The sequence below is a fragment of the Plecotus auritus genome, assembly GCF_963455305.1.
Source record: "Plecotus auritus genome assembly, chromosome: 6".
Lineage (NCBI taxonomy): Eukaryota > Metazoa > Chordata > Mammalia > Chiroptera > Vespertilionidae > Plecotus > Plecotus auritus.
This window is the reverse complement of record NC_137773.1, coordinates 109256686-109271506: the sequence shown is the minus strand read 5'-3', so window position 1 is coordinate 109271506 and position 14821 is coordinate 109256686. Positions and strand designations below refer to the sequence as shown.

At 39.9% G+C, this 14821-nt stretch overlaps 1 protein-coding gene across 4 annotated transcripts in view; it reads left to right on the top strand.

Moving 5' to 3' along the window:
• The window catches only part of RNF130 (ring finger protein 130), a 132635-nt gene that overhangs the window by 69418 nt on the left and 48396 nt on the right, over positions 1 to 14821 (top strand). The gene's annotated exons all lie outside the window — the stretch shown is intronic.

Below are 14821 nucleotides of genomic sequence, written 5' to 3'. Positions count from 1 at the left end.
CTCCTTGTACTCCAGCTCTTCCTCCTCCTCCTCTTGCTCCTCCTCTTCCACCTCCTCCTCTTCTCTCCTCTTACCCTCATTTTCCTTCTTTTCCTGAGGGCACACTTTAAAACTGCAAATTCCCAAGGCACCTCTCTCCAGTCTGATTGGGGAAGTTTGGATAGGACCTTCTTATCAGCTTTCGATCTGGGCACGTTACTTAATCTCTCCGTGTCTCAATCTCCTCTTCTACAAATGGGAATAATCTAGTTCCTTTCTCATAAAATGATTGTGAGGATTATATGAGTCAGTACATGTGAGGGGCTTAGAACCTAGCACATAGTATGTACTGAATAAATCTTAGTTACTATAAATGTCATCTTTGTTTCATATTATTAAGGATTTATGGTAGATTTAAAACATTTACCCATAGTCCGACCAATGTGCTCAGTGGTTGAGCGTTGACCTATGAACCAGGAGGTCGAGGTTCAATTCCCGGTCAGGGCACATTCCAGATTGCATCCCCAGTGTGGGGCATGCAGGAGGCAGCCGACCGATGATTCTCTCTCATCATTGATGTTTCTATCTCTCCCTCTCCCTTCCTGTCTGAAATCAATAAAAATATATTTTAAAAAAAAATTTGCCCATGGACCACACCTTGAAAAACCGTGACTTAATGGCATGGTGGTCAGGTGAAGGTAAGGGGTCTTCATGAAAAATGATCTTCACAAAAGGAATTTGTGCTTCACCTTAGATATTTGAGAGCCAGCAAGACATTAACAGCATTATAACCCAGGGGGGTGGGGGGGCGAAGCAGTGGCTTTTAGAGAGCCACGTGAGAGACCACAATCATAGTGAGGTATACCGGTCAGAAGTGGCGGGAAATGTTGAAAGAGGGATTTAAAACTCAAGGGATGATCCATAAGAAGGTAGTAACACAGAAGCCAAGTCCAAAGAAAAATATTACAGTGAAGGTATCTGACATTAATATCAAACACAGAGAAAAGATGTTCGGAAGTGGAAGAGGTGATATGTCCAGGAATTTGTGGGTGATCGCTAATGTACACACACTACCTGCATCCATATCATCTTGCTGAAGGCTGCACACCTGCTCCCCCAGCACTGGCTCTCCTCTTTCTGATATTCCCATCTGATGTGATGCCACGCCTACACAGTCGCCACCTCATAGAAAGCTGGGACAGCCATCCATGACTCCCTTCTTCTCATGCCCCCACGTCCATCAGTCACTATGTTGTGTCACTTTTACCTCCTAAATGGTTCTTAACTTTGTCCAGTCCCCTCCCCACTACAATTTGCCTAATTCAGGCCCTTCTTTTCTCACTGAAATACTAGACCCTACCTGCTCTCACTGCCCCCAGTCTTTCCTGTGTTACATTCTTTTCAGGAAGCCAGATCTGAATTCTCCAAAATTCAGATCTCATATGGAATCTCGTGTTTAAAATTCTTCAGTAGAATTCTGATCTGAACAACAGGGAAGCAGTAGGTATTTTTTTAATCTTCCCATATCTCTTTTTAAAAATACAAGAGCTTCTAGCACAGCAAAAAGAAAACCCACAGACAGGATCTTTAGGGATGCCAAGCAGCATGGCACCTCCAAGAACGCCAGGAAAAGGAGTGATCAGGCCAAACTACAGGCAGCCTGAAGAGCAGCGCTGTAGCTCTGAGAAAGGAAGCCATCCCCCGCGGGGTCCCGGGCTGCAAGAGGCGGGGCTGGGGAACCCCCTCACCCCCCAGTGCACGAATGTCATACACCAGGCCTCTAGTACATAACAAAGCCTCTTATTTAAAAGAGTGTTAAAAGCCCATGAATGAACAGCAATAGAACAAATGCAAAATCTAAAAATACAACTGCATATGGAAATTTAATATGGTATATAATAGAAAGCAGCATCTCAAATCAGTGTGGGGGGGGAATGAACTCTTTTTTTTTTTTTAATCCTCACCCAAGGATATTTTTCCCTTTGATTTTCAGAGAGCGTAGATGGGAGGGAGGAGGGGGAGAGAGACACACACACATTGATTGGTTGTCTGCCGCACATGCCCCTACCAGGGCTGGGGAACCTGCAACCGAATTATGTGCCCCTGACCACAAATCAAACCCACAACCCTTCGGTCGACACTAATAATTTAGCAAAACTGGCCAGGACGAAAATGAACTTTTTAATAAATGGTTGTGGGACTGGAAAAGGATAAAATTTCATTCCTCACATTGTACACAAGGATAAATTTTAAATTAATTAGAAGTCTAATTATAAACAAAACTTCAAATACTTTTTTAAATACTTTTATTGATTTCAGAGAGGAAGAGAGGGAGAGATAGAAACATCAATGATAGAGAATAATTGATTGACTGCCTCCTGCACGCCCCCTACTATGGTCAATGCTTAACCACTGAGCAACACTGGCCAGGCAAAACTTTAAATATTAGAAGAAAATATGGGCTAAAATTTTCCTTTATGATGGTGAATATGGAAAACTTTGAATTATGGCTCAAAATTCAGTAAAATAAGAGAAAAACGACTATTTTAAAGGAAAATCAAAAGATAATTGAATGACAAACTAGAAAAAGATAATTGTAACATTTTATAAAGGGCCAGTGTCCCTGATGTATATCTATATTTTAAATTAAAAACCTGATAGAAAAAAATAATTCACTTAGATTCAAATGATATTTAAAATGTTAAAAAGGTGGTCAACTGCACTCAAGTTAAATGTAACTTAAAACCGTATTGGAGATACCACTTCTTATTGATCAGTTCATTTAAAAAAAAAAAAATCTAAGTTTGACAACACACTCTTGACAAAGTTACAGGGAAAACAAGCATTCTTATACATTGATGATGGGAACACAGAATGATACAGTTCTTGTGGTGGGAACTAGCATAATTAAATAGATGCTTATCCTTTGTCTTAGTCTTTGTAACCCCATTTGAAAGATATAGCCTGATGATAAACTTACAAAAATTAAAAATGATATATATGCAATACTGTTCATCGTGGTATTATTTATAATAACAAAAGACTTGGACTACCCACATGTCCATCAGTAGGAGTCTGCTTGAATAAACTGTACTCTACGCAGTAAAATACACTGAATACAATGGTGTAGAACAGTGGTCAGCAAACTGTGCCTCGCGAGCCACATGCGGCTCTTTGGCCCCTTGAGTGTGGCTCTTCCATAAAATACCATGGCCTGGGCGAGTCTATTTTGAAGAAGTGGCGTTAGAAGAAGTTTAAGTTTAAAAAATTTGGCTCTCAAAATTTGGCTCTCAAAAGAAATTTCAATCGTCGTACTGTTGATATTTGGCTCTGTTGACTAATGAGTTTGCCGACCACTGGTGTAGAACATACCTGTAAAAGAGGGCGTTCTGTGAAGATCTCTACATGCTGCTGGGGGTTTCATGCAGAACAGTTTTAGTTTATTGTAAGAAAGAGGGGAACTATGAAAATACATTCCTTTATGTGGATTACATATCACACATCTACCTATATGCACACATACACATATATGCTTATAACTTCAAAGGAAAAAATATAAGGATAAAGCAAAAATTAATATAAAAAGGTATTACTTTAAAGGAAAGGGAACAGGGTAGAGGAGATAAGTGAGACTTCCCTGAACCTGGTCTTATAGTTTGACTTTGGAACCATGTAAGTATTTTAGATAATATTTTTAAAAGAAAGAAATGAAATCAAAATTGAAAATAAATGGAAACAAACTAAATATATTTCAAGATGGTGGCATAAACAGATTGGAAAAAAGAATTGTTTTAGGGAAATTTTTTTGACAGTACTTTTCTATTGGGGTATATTTTAAAAATATAAAAAAAAGTCTAAGTGCATTTAGAGTCTTATTGTTAGTAGTATTGATTGTTTGAAACTAGTATATGTCTGTTTTAGAATAAAATGAGTAAGTGATTTATTAATGATATTAGAAATCAAGATTTTCAGCATGAGAGAAAATATTAAAATCAAAGAAATTAAGTAATAACCCTATAATCTTAATTTTGAATTGGAAATATCAATATGAAGTCCTTTATTTTCCTTTTTCTAAAAAGTGCAGCACTCATCTGCCCATGACAACCCAATAACCAGTACCCCTGTGTATAGAATTCCAACTAATAACTGGAGAATGACAGAATTAGAAAAGTACCATTTTATATCCTTAATAAAATAATCTCTGCCCTACCTCATTCCACCTTGAAGTTGCTCTGGGTTATCTTTAAATGCCATATCCCACTCAAAGGAACCAGGGGTTTTTGGAGAAATGGCCTATTCAAGGTTTAGGGCAGCAAATATGTAAGATCAATGTAGTTTCAGAAAGCAAGGAAACTTGAAACTACTGAAATGGTATCTAAAGGACCTGTGTTCCATCTTAAAGGAGCTTGCCATATCCAAAGATGAGACAGACCATTGAAATAGGAGGTTGTTAGAGGACCAACTTGATATTCTAAAAATCAAGTTTTTAAAAAAGATTCATCCTGCCAAAACCGGTTTGGCTCAGTGGATAGAGCGTCAGCCTGCGGACTGAAAGGTCCCAGGTTCGATTCCGGTCAAGGGCATGTAACTTGGTTGCGGGCACATCCCCAGTAGGAGGTGTGCAGGAGGCAGCTGATCGATGTTTCTCTCTCATCGATGTTTCTAACTCTCTATCCCTCTTCCTTCCTCTCTGTAAAAAATCAATAAAATATATTAAAAAAAAATTAAAAAAGATTCATCCTGTCCTAGCTGTTTTGGCTCAGTGGATAGAGCATTGGCCTGTGGGCTGAAGGGTCCTGGGTTCGATTCCAGTCAAGGGCATGTACCTCGGTTGCAAGCTTCTCCCTGGCCTGGGCCCTGTCAGAGTGCATTCAGGAAGCAACCAGTCAATGTGTTTCTTTCATATTGATATTTCTCTCTGTCTTTCCCCTTCTCTTCCACTCTCTCTAAAAATTAATGGAAAAATATCCTTGGGTGAGGATTAAAAAATAAAATACAAATAAAAAAGATTCATCCGGTGTTTTGTTTTGTTTTTGTTCAAAGTACATTGCATAGTAACCAACTAGTTGATGAGGGAAAGTTCTTTATAGAAGAATTCCAACTAATAAATGAATTATAGACTTAGAAATCACCATTTTGTAATCCTTAATGAAATGATGTATTTAGGCAGTGATCATTGATGGCTGCTAAAATCAGTTGAAATACTGATTGATGGAACTTATAATGCATGTATCACACTGACAGAGCTTGAACCTGTTGATCATGCTTGATATCACTGAAAGTTGGACAATCTAACATTGTGTCCTCAGGATGGAATGCATTAGGAGGTATTTTTGTCAAAGCAGTTGAACCTGAATCGAACAACCATTTTATAAGAAATGAACCAAGTAGAATGACACAAGAAGGAAACAGCAGCCAAATTTAGAATGTAGGACAAATAACCCAGTGTTGTCCTTTAAAAATCCCATTTTAAAAAATGTATGGTAAAGACGTCTGCTTATGGCTAAGATGGGTAATGGGCTCAGTTTACCCTCCTGCCTGAAACAGTTAAAAAGAAAAATAAACAACAGAAAGAAGATATGAAACAATGTTTTCAAGACACTAGACAACAGACAACAGAGGCAGATGATTCCTGGAAAATGGGGAACAAAAGAGATGAGAATTATTTAGCTTGATGTTTTGCAAGAGTCCACAGTGCACCGAGGGGAAACCAGAGCAGAGCCCAGTGGACCACCTTACTTGTGAGTTAGAATGAGGTGCTAGATTCGCAGGACAGTTACCGAAGAGGAGAGAAATACACAGGGAAAACAAAGCCCCGACCGGATCACCTTTAGTATTTAACAGTATTGATCAGCCCTTGTGTGTGAGGACACTCCCTGAGGCTGGGAGAAAACGATCCATAAGGATTCAAAGGAATAGTACCCAGGAAACTGCCTGGTCCCAGACTGCAAAACCTCATAATTCATAGGGGAGAGGACTCCTAATGGGTCTCACTGGGCTAAAAATCAAGGTGTTGTCAGGGCTGCATTCTTCTCTGTAGGCTCTGGGCACAAATCTGTTTCCTTACCCTTTCCAGCTTCTAGAAGCCCCCAACATGCCTTGGTTCATGGCCCTCTTTCTTCATCTTCAAGGCCAGCAATGTCAGGCTGAGTCCTCACACTGCCATCTCTCAGCTTCCCACTTCCTGTTCTTTTCCATTTTCAAGGACCTTGTGATTACATAGGTCCTACCCAGATAATCCAATCTCATCTCCCTGTTTTAAAGTCAGCTGTTTGGCAACTGTAATTCTGCCTGCAACATTACTTCCCGTTGCCATGTAACAACATATTCATGGGTTCCTGGGATTAGGATCTGGACATCTTTGGGGGACTCATTACTCTGCCTATCACACATATATTCAAATAATTAATTAGAAACAGCAAAGATATTTATAAGAAAAATGATCCAAATCCAAATTGTAGCGATAAAAACTAGTGTCTGAAAGGAAAAGTAAACTACCATATATTAATGGCAGATTAGGCATTGTAGAAGAAATGATTTGTGAACATAAAGTCATAGCCATAGAAACTACCAAAAATGAAATGCTGAATTATACAAAAATATGAGCAGACCATCAGTGAGCTCTGGGACAACTTCAAGCAACCCAACAGATAAGTCATTGGAGCCCAAAAGAAGAGGGGGGGGCATGTCAGCCAAAAACATACAAGGGGATAAGCCTGAGGACAGTGGCAGTTGTCTCACTGAGATCAACACAAGGGAGAGACGCTAGAGCAACATCTTTCATTTTATATGCACCACAAATATCTTCCAAATATGAAGGTGCAATTCGCCTATACAAACCTGAAAGAATTAATCTGAGACCTACACTAAAGAAACATTAAAGGAGGTGTCCTCCAGGGCAGAAGGCAGATGGCATCAGTGGATATGGAAGTACAGAAAGGAGGGAGGGAGGGCACGAGAAATGTGTTCAGTATGTGGGTACCTGATATTTTTCTCATTTAAATTTTTTAAAAAGATAATTATTACAAATAACATATCTGATAAGGGATACATATCAGAATATATAAAGAACTGCAATTTAACAAAACATTCATTGTACCTTCTTTGTGAGGGGTTATTTGGTTCGTTTTCTCCCCTGCGTCACCTAGAACGTTGCTCACATTTAAATGACGTGACTGTCCTGTATTTGCATGTGGGGCAGGTGGCATGCCGTCCTCTGCTGCAGTCTCCATAAAGCCCCCTCCAGGACGCCTGAGATCAGAGACGATCTCCTCTGGGTTGGAAGCATCTCTGCCTCTACCCCCGTACCCCCCCCCCTTCCTTCCCTGATGTCTCAGCTGTTTCTTCCTTGTGGAGTTTAATTTTATTGGGTATTTCTGAAATCCTCAGGTCCAGGGAAGCCCTAGCTTTTCCCTCACCTCTCAGCTCCTTAATGGATTCCGCGTGTTGTTCTGTTTACTTAACCTGTAAAGGAGCCTGAACAATCTGAACTCCGGGCCCTTAGGAGTTCCATCCCTGTCAGAGCAGAATCCCTTTTCCTCTCCCCTCCCTGGCCCCAGCGCAGCGCTGATGCTGTGTCTATGCAGAACGCGCCCCCGCAGTGCTCGGACCCCACCACTGCAGTCAGGGGGGTGCTGTGCCCTTTCTCCTGGTTTTGTTGAAGATGCTGTCTGTGGACTTTTGCTTTTACTCTTAAAGTTGCTCTGTGTGCTTTTATGAGGAAATTTAGTAAGGTTTTAAAAATTACCCAGGCACCACCACCTGTCCCAGTTGAAGGCCACTACAGTCAGGCTTTTCTTTCTGTCCTTCCCCCGAACAACTCTTATCAAGGCCACCAGGACCTCTCTTTGCCACCTCCGGTGGTCAATTCTTAGTTCTCCTTATCCTTGACCTAAAACGTCATACGTCCAAAGCGGAATTCTTCCAAACCTGCTCTTCCTGCATCTCCCCCTGTCATTTAATGCGGCTCTGTTCCCTAAGCTGCCCCGGACAAAGCCATGTCAGCTTGGCCCCTTTCTGTCTCTTCTACCCCACATCTGACCCATCAGTTCTCAGAACTGCCTTCAAAATATATCCTGTTAGCCGAAACCGGTTTGGCTCAGTGGATAGAGTGTCGGCCTGCGGACTGAAAGGTCCCAGGTTCGATTCCGGTCAAGGGCACGTACCTTGGTTGCGGGCACATCCCCAGTGGGGGGTGTGCAGGAGGCAGCTGATCGATGTTTCTCTCTCATCGATGTTTCTAGCTCTCTATCCCTCTCCTCTCTCTTCCTCTCTGTAAAAAATTAATAAAATATATTTTAAAAATATATATATATCCTGTTAGACATTAACTCCAAACAATCCCAAAAGGAAATTAAGAAAATAATTTCATTTACAATAGCACCAAAAATAATAAAATACTTAGGAATAAACTTAGCCCTGGAGGTGAAAGGCATACACTGAAAAGTAAAAAACACTGCTGAAAGAAATGAAAGAAGACACAAAGAAATGGAAAGACATATGGTGTTCATAGACTGGAAAACCTTCAGGGGTCCTCAAACTTTTTAAACAGGGGGCCAGTTCACTGTCCCTCAGACCGTTGGAGGGCTGGACTATAGTTTAAAAAAAAAAACTATGAACAAATTCCTATGTGCACTGCAGGCCCGGACGAGTCGGCTGCTAAGCAGGACAAGCAGCGGCACCCGGCAGGCCGGATAAATGTCCTCGGCGGGCCGCATGTGGCCTGCGGGCCGTAGTTTGAGGACCCCTGCATCAGTACTGCCAAAGTGATCTACAGATTCAGTGCAATCTTTATAAAAAACCAAATGACTTTTTTGCAGCAATAAATACATCCTAAAAAAGAACTAAATTGCAGGTCTCAAACTTCCTGATTTAATAACATACTACAAAGCTACAGTAATCAAAACTGTGGCATAGGAATAAAGAGAGACCAGTAGAATAGAATAGAGAGCCCAGAAGTAAACCCTTGTATACTAGTATATGGCCAAATGATCTTTGACATGGGGCCAGAACTATTCAACGCAGAAAGAACAGTCTTTTCAAGAAATGGTTCTGGGAGAACTGGATATGAAAATACAAAGGAATGAAGTTGGTCCCTTACCTTATATAAAAATTAACTCAAAATGGATCAGAGACCTTAACATAAGTATAAAACTCTTAGAACAAAACATGGGAAAGCTACATGACATTGGATGTGGCAGTGATTTCTTGGATATGACACCAACAGCACAAGTAACAAAAAAATGGGTAGATTGGAAAACACCGAAATTTAAAACTGCGCATCAAAGGACATGATCAACAGAATGCAAAGGCAGCTGAGAGAATGGGAGAAAATATTTGCAAATCATATAATTGATAAGGGGATAGTAGTCAGTACATATAAAGAACTCCTACGACTCAACAACAAAAAAGCCAACACCGATTTTAAAAAATGGACAAAGGACTTGAAGAGACATTTCTCCAAAGATGTATGAATGGCCAATAAGCACATGAAAAGATGCTTGACATTACTAATCATTAGGAAAATGTAAATCAAAACTACAGTGAGATACCACCTTGCACCCATTAGGATGCCTACTCTCTAAAAAACAAAAAGCAATAATGTTGGTGAGGATATGGAGAAATTGGAGCCCTTGTGCACTGTTGGTGGGAATGTAAAATGGTACAGCTGTTGTATGTAGTTTCCTCAAAAAAATTAAAAATAAAATTACCCTGTGATTTAAGCAGTTTCACTTCTTGATATATATTCAAAAGAACTGAAAGTAGGGTCTCAGAGATATTTGTACACCCATGTTCATAGAATTATTCACAATAGCTAAAACATAGAAGCAACTGAAGTGTCTGTCCATCAACGGATGAATGGATAAGCAAATGTGATATGCACATATAGTTTAATATTATTTAGCCTTTTAAAAGAAAAAAATTCTGTGATATGCGTAACATGGATGAACCTTGAGGATATTATGCTAAGTGAAATAAGCCATCACAAAAACAAAACAAAAAAAGCCTAAAGATAGAAAGTACAATGACGGTTGCCAGGGACTGGGAGAAGGAGGGAATGGGAATTATGTTAAATGGGAACAGAGTTTCCGATTTACAAGAGTTATGGAAATGGATAGTTGTGAATGTACACACAGTGTGAATGTATTTAGTGCCACTGAACTGTGGTACATTTTATGTTACTTACATTTTAACACAATTAAAATAGAAAAAATAATTCAAAAGAAGACAAAAAGGGAAATAAGGAACAGATGGAACAAATAGAAAACAAATACCAAGATAATAGACTTAAACATAACCATATCAGTAATTGTGTTAAAGTATATGGTCTAAACACCCCAATTAAAGGAGAGATTAACAGATTGGATTTAAAAACAAACAAACAAACAACAAAAAAAAACAAGACCTAACCATATGATGCCTACAGGTAAAAATACAAATAGGCCCTAGCTGGTTTGGCATACTGGTTAGAGTGTTGGCCCATGGACTGAAGGGTCAAGGGCATGCACCTTGGTTGCAGGTTCGATCCCTGACCCAGGTCGGGGCATGTGCGGGGGACAACCAATCAATGTGTCTCTCTCACATCATGTTTCTCTATCTGTCTCTCCCCCTCCCTTCCACTCTTTAAAAATCATTGGAAAAAATATCCTCAGGTGAGGATTAATTTAAATCTACACTAATAAAATAGTAAGATGCAAATTGACTGTGCCTTTGTGACACCCACCAGCCAATCAGGAGTGAGTATGCAAATTAACCCAACAAAGATGGTGGGTTAATTTGCATATGCAGGCACTGAGTGGCAAAGGCGGTGCTGGCAGCCAGGGGAAGGAAGGCCCATTCTTGCACGAAACTTCGTGCATTGGGCCTCTAATAAATAAAAATAAATAAACAGATCAAAAGGATAAAAATTGCTACACCATATTAACAGGGCAAAGTCATTTCTTAATAATAAAGTGGTCAATTTAGTAAGAGGATATTGCACCTAAACATTTGCACACTTACTAGTAATAGCAAAGCTTCAAAACAATATAAAGTGAAAACTGATAGAACTGCAATGAAAAATAAACTTGCAATTATAGTCAGAGATTCCCATACTCCCTCTCAATAATTGAAAGAGTAAGTAGACAGAAAATTAGTGAGTATATAAAAGATTTGAATAATAATCAATTAACTTGACCTGATTGACATTTATAGAACACTCCATTTAACAAAAGCTAATGAAAATTATATTCTAAATTAGTCAATTCCCATTCGTTGCTTATATAGAAATAAAATTGATTTTTGTATACTGATCTTGTATCTCTCACCTTGCCAAACCCATATTAGTTCTAGCAGCTTTTTAAGAGACTTATTCAAATTTTCTACATAGACAGTAATATCATCTGTGTATGAATACAGTTTTACTTTATTTCTAATAATGGTTCTTTTCTTTCTTCCTTGTTGTGTTGGTCAGAACCTCTAGTACAACGTGGAAATAAAAGTCAGAGCACAGATCTCTTGCTCATCTTCAGAAAGAGCATTTATTCTTTCACCATAAGTATGACGACAGCTGTCAGTTCTCATAGGTGCTCCTCATCAACATAAGGAAGCTACCTTTTATTCCTGTTTTGCTAAAAGCTTTAAAATCCAGAATAGATGTTTAATTTTGGCAAAATTTCCTCTCTTCATCTACAGAGATCGTATGGTTCCCTTTATCGGTTCATATGCCAAATTACATTGATTAACTTTTTAATGTTAAATCAGGCTTGCATTCCTGGGATAAACACCACCTAGTCACAATGAATTATCGTTTTCATATATTGTTAAATATAATTTGCTGAGGGGTGTTTTTTTTGTTTTGTTTTTTTTTTAACTTTTACATCTGTGTTCAAGAGGGATTCTGGTCTGTAGCTTTCTGTCCTGGAATGCTTTTGTCTAGTTTTGGTATCAAGGTGATGCTGGCTTCACAGAAGAAAATGGGAGGTATTCCTGCCTTTTCCATTTTCTAGAGCTTGTGTAGAGTTCCCCTCCCCCTTAAATATTTGTTAGAAATGCCCAGAGACCATCTACCTGGAGTTCTCTTTTGCGGGGGAGGTTTTAAACTACAAGTGTAATTTCCTTGAGTAATATGGGGCTATTTAATTTATCTGTTCATCATGAGTAAGCTTTGGTCATTAGTATCTTTCTTGAAATTTGTCCATTGAGTTGTTCATAATACTCCCTTTATGATCCTTACAATCCAGAGTGATATTATCTCTCTTTTTTTAAATCCTTACCCAAGGCTATTTTTCCCATTGATTTTTAGAGAGAGTAGAAGGAAAGGGAGGGAGAGAGACACACACACATATCAATGTGAGAGAGACACATCGATTGGTTGTCTCCCCATTCATCCCAATGGGGCAGGGATCAAACCTGCAACCCAGGTATGTGCCCTTGACCAGGAATCGAACCCGTGACATTTTGGTGCGTGGGCCGAAGCTCTAACCACTGAGTCACATTGGCCAGGTCTCTTATTTTTTTTATATTGCTGATTTATGCCTTCTCTCTTTTTCCCCTTATCAGTTTGGCCAGAGTCTTATCAACTTTATTGATTTTTCTCTAAGAACACCACGTAGCTCCGTTGGTTAGAGCAGCAGTCTCCAACCGGTGGTCCGTGGACCACATGGTCCATGAAGTCTGAAAGGTTGGAAACCGCTGGGTTAGAGTGTTGTCCCGATACAACAAGGTTGCAGGTTTGATTCCCGATCAGGCAACATATAAGAATCGAATCAACCAATGAATGGAACAGCAAATCAATGTTTCTCTCCCTTTACTTCTCTCTCTTTCTCTCTCTCTCTCTCTCATCAAAAAATATCCTCACTCTTTGGGTGAAGTTTTTTTTTTAATCTGGAAAATAATACTCATGCCCCATCAACAGGTAAAAAGGTAAATTACAGTATATCTGTGTAGTGGGATACTGCATAGCATAAGGAAAAATGAACTGTTGATACATGCAGCGACATGATTAATCTCAAGATAGTTATACGGAGTAAAAGAAACCATACACAAAGTAGTACATTCCATCTATGTAAATAAATGTAAACATCATTCCATTTATATAAAACTCATGAAAATGCAGCTATAGTAGCAGAAAGTAAGTCATAGGCAATGGTGTGGGAGTGTGGGGGGAAGAAGGGAGTGAGAAGAACCACAGGGGCATTGGTGGAATGGTAGATACACTATATTTCTTTTTTTCTTTTAATCCTCACTTGAGGATATTTTCCATTGATTCTTAGAGAAAGTAGAAGAGAGAGGGAAAGACAGAGAGAAATATTGATGTGAGAGAAACAAACTGATTGGTTGCCTCCTGCTCGAGCCCCGAACAGGGCCTGGGAGGAGCCTGCAACCTAGGTACAAGCTCTTAATTGGAATTGAACCCGGGACCCTTCAGTCCGCAGGCCAACACTCTATCCACTGAGCCAAACCAGCTAGAGCTAGATACACTATCTTGATCATAGTGACAGTTTTTTAGATCATGTAAAAACGTCACATTGTACACAATATATGCAGTTTATCATAAGTCAGTTATACCTCCATGAGGCTGATATTTATTTACATATATATTTATACTAGAGGCCGGCTCATGAAATTCGTGCACAGAGTACAGTCCCTAGGCCTGGCCTGAGATCAGGGCCAAATTCCCCGGCTGATGGCCCCACCCCCTGCTGCCACACACCCCCGGTTCCCTATTCACCATCGGAGCCTGCAAGTCGGGGGGAGGGACCAAGAGGTTGGCTGTTACCGCACACTCACCAGCCCGGTCCCCCGACGCCGGTCGCCCTTTGTGTGTTGGGCGACCGGCAGGGTGGGGGCCTTGGCCTGGTGCCACCTGTGTCTGCTGCCACCACCCCCAGTTCACCGTTCCCCATCGGGCAATCAGGGCCTGTGGGATGGGGACAGCTCCTGCATTGAGCATCCGCCCCCTGGTGGTCAGTGCGCATCATAGCGACGGCCGTTCTGCCATTAGGTCAATTTGCATATTACCCTTTTATTATATAAGATATAAAACATCTGGAGGCACTACATTTATATGTACATATATTATAGAGGGGACTCATATTAAAAGAGACTTACTTGAGAGGCATAGCAACCAAATGCAGTGTTTGGACTTCATATCCTGACTCAAACAAGCTAACTATAAAAAGACATTCTGGAGACAACTAGGAAAATTGTAGTATAGTCTGAGTATTTGATAAGGTTGATTAATTATTGTTAATTTTGTTAGATAAGACAGTGACACCAAATGAAAGCCCATTGTTAAACATAGTGAAGACTTTATATGTGAAATTATACAAGCTTGTGATGTGCTTTGAAAACTTCTCATACAATAAAGAGGGAGAATAGCTGAAAAATATAGATAAACTAATGATACTTTAAGCTGGTTTATGGATGCAAAGAAGTTCATTAAATTATTTTCTTTGCATATTTTTAATTACCCCTAATTTTTTTATGTTTTTGTGACTGTTTATCCTCAGGATAGAACCCAAAGTGTTCCTTCTTTTAGCCCCACAGTTCAGAATCTGGCTATGTGTCAAGTGACCATTTGTCCCCATGTGCCTGTTTGCACCTATTGTCCCAGTGTAATTATTAGTAGGGCGCTCTGACTCCCAAAGCATTCTAATCTGAACAGTGAATAATGCTCAGCCTGGTTGTGTTGAACTACAACTTCCTTCACATGCCTGCACGTCTCACCTCTTGTCTTCACTAGATTCTTCTTGGTCAGAATCCCCCTGGTGACCCTTATGCTTTTCCTTATCTAACTCCTTCCTGCTCTGTCTTCCAAGCCCGAGCTCAGGTAGCGATTCCTCAGAGCCTCCCCTGGCAT